At 39.5% G+C, this 14,843-nt stretch overlaps 1 pseudogene; it reads right to left on the bottom strand.

The window, feature by feature from the left end:
- Positions 1 to 10,795: 10,795 nt before the first annotated feature.
- Positions 10,796 to 11,258, bottom strand: LOC129553760 (elongation factor 1-alpha 1 pseudogene; annotated as a pseudogene).
- Positions 11,259 to 14,843: the final 3,585 nt, after the last annotated feature.

Below are 14,843 nucleotides of genomic sequence, written 5' to 3'. Positions count from 1 at the left end.
CTTTAGAAGCTGTTACCGTTGAACCCTGGTGACTCAAGCTCGGAAAAGGAAATAGCTGATTTAAACCTCAGGTGGGCCATTTCACCCATGGTCATCTTTATAACTCTCTTCAGCCTTTAAACGTCTTTCCCTGCTCTAATCATAAGTTATTTAGTCTTCACAGTTGTAGTAGCTGAATTTTTATTGTATTGGCCTTCCTCATATCTGTCAGGACATGGGTCCAGGGATTCCAGTGGGGGAAGTGGGAATGTTGTAGAGATAGAGCTGTTAAATATCATGTTACCTTATTGTTTTCACTGGCTGGTGATGCCCAAGAGAACTCTGAGTCATATGCATCTATTTTCCTATTAGATTAGCTACTTGTTAACAGTGGATTTTCTTCCTTGTGTGCTCCTTAGATCATGTGGTATAGATCGTGGGTGGCTTAAAATTTCTAATGTTTTTTTAATAGTTGATAGTAGAGTTTCCTTTGGGAATAAGTGGTCTTAAAAGAAGAAAATACTTTGGAGCAGTAGGGTATGAAAAAATAGGCCCACTGTAGAATGCAGAGGGTGAGGGCAGACTAAATGGAGGGTAGAACTACTTTGTATTAAAAAAAAAAAGCAAACAAAACTGGTAGTCATTGGAGGGGACAGAAAGAGAATGGCTGAGCAATGTGGAAAATCAGCCAAAAGACTTTCTAGAACAGAATGACTATTAATAGTAATTGTGATGGATCAGTAGTACAATCCCCATCTATTACTTAATTTTTCTAAATGTTTTGTAAAATCTGCTACACAGAGGCTTTGTGTGCATAATTGTGTGTGTGTCTCTGTAAAATTAAGAAAGGTAGGTGAAAAACCAATAAATAACAAGTTGCAAGATGCTGAAAGGTTGTCACTGAGCTGTGAAAGATGATGGGATTCTTGGTGTCCGGAGGAGAGGAAATCAATCAGGGGTTAGTGAGGAGGCTTGATCGCGCAGAGCTTTTGTGTAATAAAGTTTTATTAAAGTATAAAAGAGAGAAAGCTTCTGACATAGACATCCGAAAGGGGCAGAAAGAGTGCCCCCCTGCTAGCCTTTAGCAGTATGTTATATACCTATCAGCAAGCTGTTAATTAGAGAAAGATATCTCAAAACTCAGAGTGGCACAAGGCCCCTCACCCACAACATGCATTTTGAGATAACATTGGCAACAGGTGAGTCACCATCCCGGGCCATAAAATGATTGGCATGAATCTTGAAGAAAGGCAGGCTTCCAAACAAATACATAGTTTCATTAGCATGGATTAGGAGAAAAATACATGAGTAAAACATATGGTTTGTTGAGCTCTTATCAGTTCTTAAGTCTTAAGCGGAAACGACTTAAAGAAAGACAGAGTTTAGGGTAAATAGTTCATTAACATAGCTTAAGAAAAACATTTCCACAAGAAAAACGCATTGGTTAGCTCAAGGTTTGAGAAAAGTTAAGTTCAGGTGGAGCCAGGTGTCGTCATGACAACACAGAATTTTAAGAGAAACCTCCTTTTAATTTTGTATAGAGAAGGGGGAAGAAATCTGATACTTGTAGTTTGTTTCCTCCTGCCGCTTAAGAGAGAGATAAAAAAATGTCTGATGCAGCCTATTTCCTCCATTTGGAGACCCCTAGCCTTCCTGCCTAGACAGTATATTAAAAAGCAGAGACATTACTTTGCCAACCAAGGTCTGTCTAGTCAAGGCTATGGTTTTTCCCATGGTCATGTATGGGTGTGAGAGTTGGACTGTAAAGAAAGCTGATCTCCAAAGAATTGATGCTTTCGAACTGTGGTGCTGGAGAAGACTCTTGAGAGTCCCTTGTACTGCAAGGAGATCCAACCAGTCCATTCTAGAGGAGATCAATCCTGGGTTTTCATTGGAAGGACTGATGATAAAGCTGAAACTGCAATACTTTGGCCACCTCATGCGACGAGTTGACTCACTGGAAAAGACTCTGATGCTGGGAAAGGTTGGGGGCGGGAGGAGAAGTGGTCGACCGAGAATGAGATGGCTGGATGGCATCACTGACTCTGTGGACATGAGTTTGAGTGAAGTCTGGGAGTTGGTGATGGACAGGGAGACCTGGCGTGCTGTGATTCATGGGGTCGCAGAGAGTCGGACACGAATGAGCGACTGAGCTGAACTGAACTGAACTGAGCCTTCCTGTCTGTTACCCTTTCAATGCCAAGTGGAGAACAAGAAGTCAGGTGAAGCAGAAGGTGGTCATGAAAATGAAAGTCCCCAAGAAATGCACAGAAATCTTGGACAGGGATTTAGGCTTTAAACACGAGGTGTGTTGGAGACCAGTCTTATCTAGATTTTAAGAGGCAAGATGACCATGAATATTATATAGATTAAGTAGTAAATGCTCAACAAAGGTTGCAGATGATGTTAAAAAATGATAAACATTGGACTTAGTAGAATGTTATATTTATCTATAAAATGGAAAGGGTCCTGGAGAAGAAATTAGAGGTTCTGGGTGTGAATTTTTTCTTTTCTTTACTTTTTTCGTTTTTAAATTTCTAAAAATTATTTTATTTTTTCTTTTCTTCGACTCCCAGCATCTTTATTTTTCCTAGAATCTAGATACAACAAACTCTAGAAGGACAGTTAACACTATTTAAGCCTTTAAACTTCAGTTCAGTTCAGTCGCTCAGTCGTGTCCGACTCTCCGCGACCCCATGAATCACAGCACGCCAGGCCTCCCTGTCCATCACCAACTCCCGGAGTACACTCAAACTCATGTCCAGAGAGTCGGTGATGCCATCCAGCCATCTCATTCTCCGTCGTCCCCTTCTCCTCCCGCCCCCAACCTTTCCCAGCATCAGAGTCTTTTCCAGTGAGTCAACTCGTCGCATGAGGTGGCCAAAGTATTGCAGTTTCAGCTTTAGCATCAGTCCCTCCAATGAACATCCAGGATTGATCTCCTTTAGAATGGACTGGTTGGATATCCTTGCAGTATAAGGGACTCTCAAGAGTCTTCTCCAACACCACAGTTCAAAAGCATCGATTCTTCGGCGATCAGCTTTCTTCACAGTCCAACTCTCACATCCATACATGACCACGGGAAAAACCATTGCCTTGACTAGACGGACCTTGGTTGGCAAAGTAATGTCTCTGCTTTTTAATATACTATCTAGGTTGGTCATAACTTTCCTTCCAAGGAGTAAGCGTCTTTTAATTTCATGGCTGCAATCAGCATCTGCAGTGATTTTGGAGCCCAAAAAAACAAAGTCTGACACTGTTTCCACTGTTTTCCCATCTATTTCACATGAAGTGATGGGACCAGATGCCATGATCTTTGTTTTCTGAATGTTGAGCTTCAAGCCAACCTTTTCACTCTCCTCTTTCACTTTCATCAAGAGGCCTTTGAGTTCCTCTTCACTTTCTGCCATAAGGGTGGTGTCATCTGCATATCTGAGGTTATTGATATTTCTCCCGGCAATCTTGATTCCAGCTTGTGCTTCTTCCAGCCTTTAAACTTAAGGTTCTTTAAATTAGTTCAGTATGTGTAAATCTGAGAATTCACATTCTATCATATTCTAAATAGTGAAAAATTTACTCAATATTAATGTAACTACACAAAATTTTGTATGCAGCACATGGACTTTTGTATTGCAGAATTAAAAAAAAACTGAATTATACTTGATTTATAATGTTAATTTCAGGCATACAAGAAGTGCTTCAGTGACGTGTGTGTATAACTTTTTCAGATTATTTTCCATTGTAGATAGGCTATTACAAGATATTGAATATAGCTTTTCCTTTCCTATACAGTAAATCCTTGTTGTTTATCTATTTTATACATTGTAGTGTGTGTCTGTTAATTCCAAACTCCTAATTAATCCTTCCTCCTCCCCTTTCACCTTTGGGAGTCATAAGTTTGTTTTCTATGTGTGTGAGTCTATTTTTGTTTTGTAAATAAGTTCATTTTAATAATATTTTTTAAGATTCCACAGATAAGTGATATCATATGGTATTTGACTTTGTCTAACTGACTTTACTTAATATGATAGCTTCTAGGTTCATCCATGTTGCTACAAATGGCAATGTTTCATTGTTTTTCATGCCTGAGTAATATTCCACTGTACAGAAGCAACAGCTTTGTCAATGGGCATTTAGGTTGCTTCCATGTCTTGGTTATTGTAAATATTTGCTGCTGTAAACATGGTGGTGCATGTATCTTTTCTTTTATTTATTTATTTATTTTAAAAATTTAATTGGAGGCTAATTACTTTACATTATTGCATTGCTTTTGCCATACATTGACATGAATTTGCCCCAGGTATACATATGTTCCCCTTCCTGAACCCCCCTCCCACCTCCCTCCTCCCCTTATCCTCCCTCTGGGTCATCCCTGTGCACCAGCCCCGAGCATCCTGTATCATGCGTCGAACCTGGACTGGTGATTCATTTCATATATGATAATATACATGTTTAAATGCCATTCTCTCGAATCATCCCACCCTCACCCTCTCCCACAGAGTCCCAAAGACTGTTCTATACACCTGTGTTTCTTTTGTTGTCTCGTATACAGGGTTTTCATTTCCATCTTTCTAAACTCCATAAATATGCATTAGTATACTGTATTGGTGTTTTTCTTTCTGGCTTACTTCACTCTGTATAATACGCTCCAGTTTCATCCACCTCATTAGAACTGATTCAAATGAATTCCTTTTAATGGCTGAGTAGATTTAAGGGACTACATCTGATAGATAGAGTGCCTGATGAACTCTGGACGGAAGTTCGTGACATTGTAAAGGAGACAGGGACAAAGACCATCCCCATGGAAAAGAAATGCAAAAAAACAAAATGGCTGTCTGAGGAGGCCTTAGAAATAGCTGTGAAAAGAAGAGAAGCGAAAAGCAAAGGAGAAAAGGAAAATATAAGCATCTGAATGCAGAGTTCCAAAGAATAGCAAGGAGAGATAAGAAAGCCTTCCTCAGTGATCAATGCAAAGAAATAGAGGAAAACAACAGAATAGGAAAAACAAGAGACCTCTTCAAGAAAATTAGAGATATCAAGGGAACATTTCATGCAAAGATGGGCTCGATAAAGGACAGAAATGGTATGGACCTAACAGAAGCAGAAGATATTAAGAAGAGGTGGCAAGAATACACAGAAGAACTGTACAAAAAAGATCTTCACGACCAAGATAATCATGATGCTATATCACTGACCTAGAGCCAGACATCTTGGAATGTGAAGTCAAGTGGGCCTTAGAAAGCATCACTACGAACAAAGCTAGTGGAGGTGATGGAATTCCAGTTGAGCTATTTCAAATCCTGAAAGATGATGCTGTGAAAGTGCTGCACTCAATATACCTGCAAATTTGGAAAACTCATCAGTGGCCACAGGACTGGAAAAGGTCAGTTTTCATTCCAATCCCAAAGAGAGGGAATGCCAAAGAACGCTCAAACTACCGCATGATTGCACTCATCTCACATGCTAGTAAAGTCATGCTCAAAATTCTCCAAGCCAGGCTTCAGCAGTATGTAAACCGTGAACTCCCAGATGTTCAAGCAGGTTTTAGAAAAGGCAGAGGCACCAGAGATCAAATTGCCAACATCCGCTGGATCATGGAGAAAGCAAGAGAGTTCCATAAAAACATCTATTTCTGCTTCATTGACTATGCCAAAGCCTTTGACTGTGTGGATCACAACAAACTGTGGAACATTCTGAAAGAGATGGAAATACCAGACCACCTGACCTGCCTCTTGAGAAACCTATATGCAGGTCAGGAAGCAACAGTTAGAACTGAACATGGAACTACAGACTGGTTCCAAATAGGAAAAGAAGTACGTCAAGGTTGCGTATTGTCACCCTGCTTATTTAACTTATATGCAGAGTACATTATGAGGAACGCTGGGCTGGAAGAAGCACAAGCTGGAATCAAGATTGCCAGGAGAAATATCAATAACCTCAGATATGCAGATGACACCACCCTTATGGCAGAAAGTGAAGAGGAACTCAAAGGCCTCTTGATGAAAGTGAAAGAGGAGAGTGAAAAGTTTGGCTTGAAGCTCAACATTCAGAAAACGAAGATCATGGCATCTGGTCCTATCACTTCATGGGAAATAGATGGGGAAACAGTGGAAACAGTGTCAAACTTTATTTTTTGGGGCTCCAAAATCACTGTGGATGCTGATTGCAGCCATGAAAGTAAAAGACGCTTACTCCTTGGAAGGAAAGTTATGACCAACCTAGATAACATATTAAAAAGCAGAGACATTACTTTGCCAACCAAGGTCTGTCTAGTCAAGGCTATGGTTTTTCCCATTGTCATGTATGGATGTGAGAGTTGGACTGTGAAGAGAGCTGATTGCCAAGGAATTGATGCTTTTGAACTGTGGTGTTGGAGAAGACTCTTGAGACTCCCTTGGACTTCAAGGAGATCCAACCAGTCCATTCTAAAGGAGATCAATCCTGGGTGTTCATTGGAAGGACTGATGCTAAAGCTGAAACTGCAATACTTTGGCCACCTCATGCGACGAGTTGACTCACTGGAAAAGACTCTGATGCTGGGAGGGCTTTGGGGTGGGAGGAGACGGGGACGACAGAGAATGAGATGGCTGGATGGCATCACCGAATCGATGGACATGAGTTTGAGTGTACTCCGGGAGTTGGTGATGGACAGAGAGGCCTGGCCTGCTGTGATTCATTGGGTCGCAAAGAGTCGGACACGAATGAGTGACTGAACTGAACTGAACTGAACTGAATACTCCATTGTGTATATGTACCAAAGCTTTCTTATCCATTCGTCTGCAGATGGACATCTAGGTTGCTTCCATGTCCTGGCTATTATAAACAGTGCTGCTATGAACATTGGAGTACATGTGTCTCTTTCAATTCTGGTTTCCTCGGTGTGTATGCCCAGGAGTGCGGTTCCTGGGTCATATGGCAGTTCTATTTCCAGTTTTCTGAGGAATCTCCACACTGTTCTCCATTGTGGCTGTACTGGTTTGCATTCCCACCAACAGTGTAAGAGGGTTCCCTTCTCTCCACACCCTTTCCAGCATTTATTGCATGTAGACTTTTGGATAGCAGCCATTCTGACTGGTGTGAAATGGTATCTCATTGTCGTTTTGATTTGCATTTCTCTGATTATGAGGGATGTTGAGAATTTTTTCATGTGTTTGTTAGCCATCTGTATGTCTTCTTTGGAGAAATGTCTGTTTAGTTCTTTGGTACATTTTTTGATTGGGTCATTTATTTTTCTGGATTTGAGTTGAAGGAGCTGCTTGTATATTTTGGAGATTAATTCTTTGTCAGTTGTTTCATTTGCTATTATTTTCTCCCATTCTAGGCTGTCTTTTCACCTTGCTTATAGTTTCCTTTGCTGTGTAGAAGCTTTTGATTTTAATTAGGTCCCATTTGTTTATTTTTGCTTTTATTTCCAATATTCTGGGAGGTGGGTCATGGAGGATCCTGCTGTGATTTATGTCGGAGAGTGTTTTGCCTATGTTCTCCTCTAGGAGTTTTATAGTTTCTGGTCTTGCATTTAGATCTTTAATCCATTTTGAGTTTATTTTTGTGTATGGTGTTAGGAAGTGTTCTAGTTTCATTCTTTTACAAGTGGCTGACCAGTTTTCCCAGGACCACTTGTTAAAGAGACTGTCTTTTCTCCATTTTATATTCTTGCCTCCTTGGTCAAAGATAAGGTGTCCATAATTTCGTGGATTTATCTCTGAGCTTTCTATTTTGTTCCATTGATCTATATTTCTGTCTTTATGCCAGTACCATACTGTCTTGAGGACTGTGGCTTTGTAGTAGAGCCTGAAGTCTGGCAGGTTGATTCCCCCAGTTCCATTCTTCTTCCTCAAGATTGCTTTGGCTATTCGAGGTTTTTTGCATTTCCATACAAATTGTGAGATTATTTTTTCTAGCTCCGTGAAAAATATCGTTGGTAGCTTGATAGGGATTGCATTGAATGTGTAAATTACTTTGGGTAGCATACTCATTTTCACAATATTTATTCTTCAAATCCATGAACACGGTATATTTCTCCATCTATTAGTGTCCTCTTTGATTACTTTCAGTAGTGTTTTATAGTTTTCTATGTACAAGTCTTTTGTTTCCTTAGGTAGATATATTCCTAAGTATTTAATTCTTTTCGTTGCAACAGTGAATGGAATAGTTTCCTTAATTTCTCTTTCTGTTTTCTCATTATTAGTGTATAGGAATGCACAGGATTTCTGTGTGTTGATTTTATATCCTGCAACTTTACTGTATTCATTGATTAGCTCTAGTAGTTTTCTGTAGAGTCTTTAGGGTTTTCTGTGTAGAGGATCATGTCATCAGCGAACAGTGAAAGTTTTACGTCTTCTTTTCCAATTTGGATTCCTTTTATGTCTTTTTCTGCTCTGATTGCTGTGGCCAAAACTTCCAGAACTATGTTGAAGAATAGTGGGCACCCTTGTCTTGTTCCTGACTTTAGGGGAAATGCTTTCAGTTTTTCACCATTGAGGATAATGTTTGCTGTGGGTTTGTCATATATAGCTTTTATTATGTTGAGGTATGTTCCTTCTATTCACACTTTCTGGAGGGTTTTTGTCATAAATGGATGTTGAATTTTGTCGAAGGCTTTCTCTGCATCTATTGAGATAATCATATGATTTTTATTTTTCAGTTTGTTAATGTGGTGTATTACATTGATTGATTTGTGGATATTGAAGAATCCTTGCATTCCTGGGATAAAGCCCACTTGGTCATGATGTATGATCTTCTTAATGTGTTGTTGGATTCTGATTGCTAGAATTTTGTTAAGGATTTTTGCATCTATGTTCATCAGTGATATTGGCCTGTAGTTTTCTCTTTTTGTGGGATCTTTACCAGGTTTTGGGATTAGGGTGATGGTGGCCTCATAGAATGAGTTTGGAAGTTTCCCTTCCTCAGTAATTCTGTGGAAGAGTTTGAATAGAATAGGTATTAGCTCTTCTCTAAATTTTTGGTAGAATTCAGCTGTGAAGCCATCTGGACCTGGGCTTTTGTTTGCTGGAAGATTTCTGATTACAGCTTCTATTTCCGTACTTGTGATGGGTCTGTTCAGATTTTCTATTTCTTCCTGGTTCAGTTTTGGAGATTTGTACTTTTCTAAGAATTTGTCCATTTCTTCTGAATTGTCCTTTTTATTGCCATATAATTGCTGATAGTATTCTCTAATGATCCTTTGTATTTCTGTGTTGTTGGTTGTGATCTTTCCATTTTCCTTTCTAATTTTATTGATTTGATTCTTCTCCCTTTGTTTCTTGATGAGTCTGACTAGTGGTTTGTCAATTTTATTTACCCTCTCAAAGAACCAGCTTTTGGATTTGTTGATTTTTGCTATGGTCTCTTTTGTTTCTTTTGCATTTATTTCTGCCCTAATTTTTAAGATTTCTTTCTTTCTACTAACCCTGGGGTTCTTCATTTCTTCCTTTTCTAGTTTCTTTAGGTGTAGAGTTAGTTTATTTAGTTGACTTTTTTCTTGTTTCTTGAGGTGTGCCTCTATTGCTATGAACCTTCCCCTTAGCACTGCTTTTACAGTGTCCCAGAGGTTTTGGGTGTCGTGTTTTCATTTTCATTCATTTCTATGCATATTTTGATTTCTCTTTTGATTTCTTCTATGATTTGTTCGTTATTCAAACACGTTATTCAAAACACGTTATTCAGCAGTGTGTTGTTCAGCCTCCATATGTTGGCATTTTAAATAGTTTTTCCTCCTGTAATTCTCCTGTAATTGAGATCTAATCAAATTAGAATTTTCCTTTTTACCAGATATATGAATGTGGTCTTTTTATAAGCCCTTATCTATAAAATAATTTTTTGCTTATCTGTCCTAACCTATGAAAGTTTGCAACCAACAGACCCCCTGCCAGAGCTTTTCACTGTGCCCTTAAAATATATAACTAATTCTTCCTCTTATACAAGGAGAAAATAGCAAAATTCCTACCCAGAAAAAAGTTAACCCAGAATTATCAAATTTTGGTTTCAGCAGATAAAACACCAAAAATAGATTATAGGAAACTCTTACTTAAATCTTTTAAATCCCGTGAATGGAGGAGACTGGTGAGCTGCAGTCCATGTGGTCGCTAAGAGTCAGACATGACTGAAGCGACTTAGCAGCAGCAGTACTGTAGAGATTTACAGTCTTGACCAAAAGAGGATATAGGTTTCTCATTAAACTCTGTTTCAATGTGTCTCCAACTTCTATAACAGCTTTTTGGTCAACTTGTTTCCATTAGATGTTACTGATTTTATTTATTTATTTTTATATTGTATTTTTAAAATTAGAGGATTATTACTTTGCAATAGTATGGTGTGTTTTTACCATACACCAACATGAATCAGCATTAGGTATACATATGGCCCCTTCCTCTTGAACCTCCCCGCCACTTCCCTCCCCATTCCACTCCTCTAGGTTGTCACAAAGCACTGGCTTTTTGTTCCTTGCATCATACATCAAACTTGTACTGACTATCTATTTTACATATGGCAATGTATATGTTTCAAAGATATTATATTTACTGTACTTCAGAAAATAACAGAAATTGTAAATCAACTATACTCCAATAAAAAATTTTCAAAAAAGGCAAAAAAATTGCTAATTTAAAAAACTGACAACTTAAACTTGCCATACACACAAAAACACAAGCCATCCACAACACATTTGCCTTTCCTTCTGAAAGTTTTACAATGCATTATCATTAACCAGTCTTTTACCTTTAAACTTAAATGGCCAACAGAAGCAAACAGTTCTGAGAATATTCTTCCACACTTAAGGACTGATTAAGACTGGGGTGGCAGGTATTAGGCATATTATTCACTTAGTTTTGTGAACTTTCTGGGTTGACTTAGTGACCTTCCCAGCCCCAGCTATCTTCTCATCCACTGCTTGATGACACTCAACACAGCCGTCTGTCTCATGTCACAAGCAGAAAAACCCTAAGGAGGACTCTCAGAAAAGTTCTCAAAATGCATGAGCTTCCTAGGAGCCATATGAACTATGCCAGCGTCACCAGCTTTACAGAATTTGGAGCCCTTTCCAGCTTCTTCCCAGAATAATAATCAACCTTCTTCTTCAGTGCAGCAAACTTGGAAGCAACACGAGCTATGTGACAATCCTGCACAAGGGCAGAGCTGGTAGTGATTTGGACTGGATGCCATAGGATAATTTCCCGAGCTGTGAAGCCAGCTGCTTCCACTGGTGGGTCATTTATGCTTTCACCAGTCACACTGCCACAATCAACATATTTGAAAGACATGTTCTTGACATTGAAGCCCATCTTGTCCCTAGAAAGTTGCCGTTGTTCAGTCACTCAGTCATGTCTGATTTTTTGTGACACCATAGACTGCAGCACTCCAGGCTTCCTTGTCCTTCATCTCCTGGAGTTTTCTCAGACTCGTGTCCATTGAGTCGATGATGCCATCTACTGGTCTCATCCTTTGTCATCCCCTTCTCCTCCTGCCCTCAATCTTTCCCAGCATCAGGGTCGTTTCCAGTGAGTCGGATCTTCACATCAGCTGGCTGAAGTATTGGAGCTTCAGTTTCAACATCAGTCCTTGCAATGATTATTCAGGGTTAACTTCCTTTCAGATTGACTGATTTGATCTCCTTGCTGTCCAAGGGACGCTCAAGAGTCTTCTCCAGCACCACAGTTCAAAAATATCAATTCTTTGGCACTCAGCTTTCTTTATGGTCCAACTCTCACATCCATACGTGACTACTGGGAAAACCATAGCTTCAACTATACAGACCTTTGTTGGCAAAGTAATGTCTCTGCTTTTTAATATGCTGTCTGGATTTGTCATAGCTTTTCTTTCAAAGAGTAAATGTCTTTTAATTTCAAGGCTGCAGTCTCCACATGCAGTGATTTTGGAACCCAAGGAAATAAAATCTGTCACTATTTCCATTGTTTCTCCATCTATTTGCCATGACGTGATGGGACAGGATGCCATGATCTTCGTTTTGAACGTTAAGTTTGAAGTCAGTTTTTTCACTCTTCTCTTTTATCATCATCAAGAGGCTCTCTAGTTCTTCTCGACTTTCTGCCATAAGGGTGGTATCTGCTTCATCTGCTTATCTGAGATTATTGATATTTCTCCTGGCAATCTTGATTCCAGCTTGTGATTCATCCAGCTAGGCATTTTGCATGATGTACTCTGCATAGAAGTTAAATAAGCAAGGTGACAATATACAGCCTTGGTGTACTTATTTCCCAATTTTGAATCCATTCATTGTTCTATGTCCAATTCTAACTGTTGTTTCTTGACCTATATACAGGTTTCTCAGGAGGCAGGTAATGTTGTCTGGTATTCTCATCTCTAAGAATTTTCCACTATTTGTGTGGTTCACTCAAAGCTTTATAATGCATTTCAAAAGATCTGACATCAGTTGTAATATTGATTAGAGTAAATGTGACCATTATGCTGGGTTCGAGGACACCAGTCTTCACAGGGACAGTACCAATACCACCAATTTTGTAGACACTCTGGAGGGGTGGATGCAAGGGTTTGTCAGATGGAAGAGTTTGGTGGCAGGATCCAGAGGTTCAAGCAGCATGGTTTCACTGGCATTGTCATCTTTATGAGTGACTTTCCATTACTTGAGCCAAAGCATGTTTGCACTTGGCTGCAGCATGCTGTCACTATTCCAAACAGAAACTGGCACAAATGATACTGTGTTGGAGCTATCGCCAGTTTTCTTAATGTAGGTGCTGACTTCCTTAACGATTTCTTCATATCTCTTCTGGCTGCCAGGTATCTCAGTAGAATCCATTTTAATACCAATAAATAGTTGTTTTACTCTCATTTTATAAGCCAGAAGAGAACACCCTCATGGGTCTGCCCATTCTTGGAGATACCTGCTTCAACTTCACCAACACCAGCAGCAACAGTCAGGACAGCCAAGTCAGCCTAAGGTGTGCCTTTAGTCATGCTTTTGGTAGTCTCTGTGTTCCAGGGCATCAGTGATACTACTTGCTGATCTTGAATTTCTACAGGGAAATATCAATGATGATACCATGCCCACGTGCAGCTTTCACTTTGTCCAAGATCCAGACATACTTGGAGAAATCCTATCCTGTATCGGTCACCTCCTTTCAAATTTTTTCTATGGTTCCTTTGTTGATACCACCATGTTTGTAGACCTTGTGGTGTAGACTTGCTGTAATCTATGTTTAGTGAGAACAATAGTGACATGAGTCTTTTTCTTTCCTATTTTGGCTTAGATTTAGTTGTGATACTTGTGTCCTGGCAGCAAATCTGTTGTGAAAAAGTAGGTTTGAATTCTGGGGCATTAAGTAATTATGTAACTTTGGGAAAAAGGTTTACTCTGAGCTACGGTTTTCTTACTTGCCAAAGGATAGAAAAAGCTAATTATCAGTTTTCTTATCTGTAAAATGGCTCCAGTGTTAACTAAAATGCCTGAGGAAGGAGCCCAGAATTTGGAATAAGAAATATACACATAAACTATATCTATGTTTGCATCCGGCTCCTGCCACTCTCTGGCTGTGCCACATCCAGTTAGCTACTTAAATTCCTAAGCCTTGGTTTCTTTACCTATAAAGTATAAAGTAACACCTATGCCTCAGATGGGCTTCCCACACAGTGCTAGTAGTAAAGTACCCATCTGCCAATGCAAGAGATGTAAGAGACATGGGTTTGATCCCTGAGTTAGGAAGATCCCTTGGAGGAGGGCTCTATTAGCCTTTGCCCTGCTTCATTCCGTGCTCCAAGGCCAAATTTGCCTGTTACTCCAGGTGTTTCTTGACTTCCTACTTTTGCATTCCAGTCCCCTATAATGAAAAGGACATCTTTTTTGGGTGTTAGTTCTAAAAGGTCTTGTAGGTCTTCATAGAACCGTTCAGCTTCTTCAGCGTTACTGGTTGGGGCATAGGCCTGGATTACTGTAATATTGAATGGTTTGCCTTGGAAACAAACAGAAATCATTCTGTCGTTTTTAAGATTGCATCCAAGTACTGCATTTTGGACTCTTTTGTTGACCATGATGGCTGCTCCATTTCTTCTAAGGGATTCCTGCCCACAGTAGTAGATATAATGGTCATCTGAGTTAAATTCACCCATTCCAGTCCATTTTAATTCACTGATTCCTAGAATGTCTATGTTCACTCTTGCTATCTCCTGTTTGACCACTTCCAATTTGCCTTGATTCATGGACCTAACATTACAGGTTAGCAGGGCAAAGGCTAATAGAGTTTTGTCAAGAGAATGCACTGGTCATAGCAAACACCCTCTTCCAACAACACAAGAGAAGACTCTACACATGGACATCACCAGATGGTCAACACCGAAATCAGATTGATTATATTCTTTGCAACCAAAGATGGAGAAGCTGTATACAGTTAGCGAAAACAAGACCAGGAGCTGACTGTGGCTCAGATCATGAACTCCTTATTGCCAAATTCAGACTTAAATTGAAGAAAGTAGGGAAAACCACTAGACCATTCAGATATGACCTAAATCAAATCCCTTATGATTATACAGTGGAAGTGAGAAATAGATTTAAGGGACTAGATCTGATTGATAGAGTGCCTGATGAACTCTGGACGGAGGTTCGAGACATTGTACAGGAGACAGGGACCAAGACCATCCCCATGGAAAAGAAATGCAAAAGAGCGAAATAGCTGTCTGAGGAGGCCTTACAAATAGCTGTGAAAAGAAGAGAGGCGAAAAGCAAAGGAGAAAAGGAAAGATATAAGCATCTGAATGCAGAGTTCCAAAGAATAGCAAGGAGAGATAAGAAAGCCTTCCTCAGTGATCAATGCAAAGAAATAGAGGAAAACAACAGAATAGGAAAAACAAGAGACCTCTTCAAGAAAATTAGAGATTCCAAGGGAACATTTCATGCA

Source organism: Moschus berezovskii, chromosome 14, assembly GCF_049115385.1.
Source record: "Moschus berezovskii isolate FMDL1 chromosome 14, NW_MosBer_1.0, whole genome shotgun sequence".
In the NCBI taxonomy this organism is placed as follows: Eukaryota; Metazoa; Chordata; class Mammalia; order Artiodactyla; family Moschidae; genus Moschus; species Moschus berezovskii.
The sequence above is the reverse complement of the archived record's forward strand: the minus strand, read 5'-3'. Positions and strand labels throughout refer to the sequence as shown.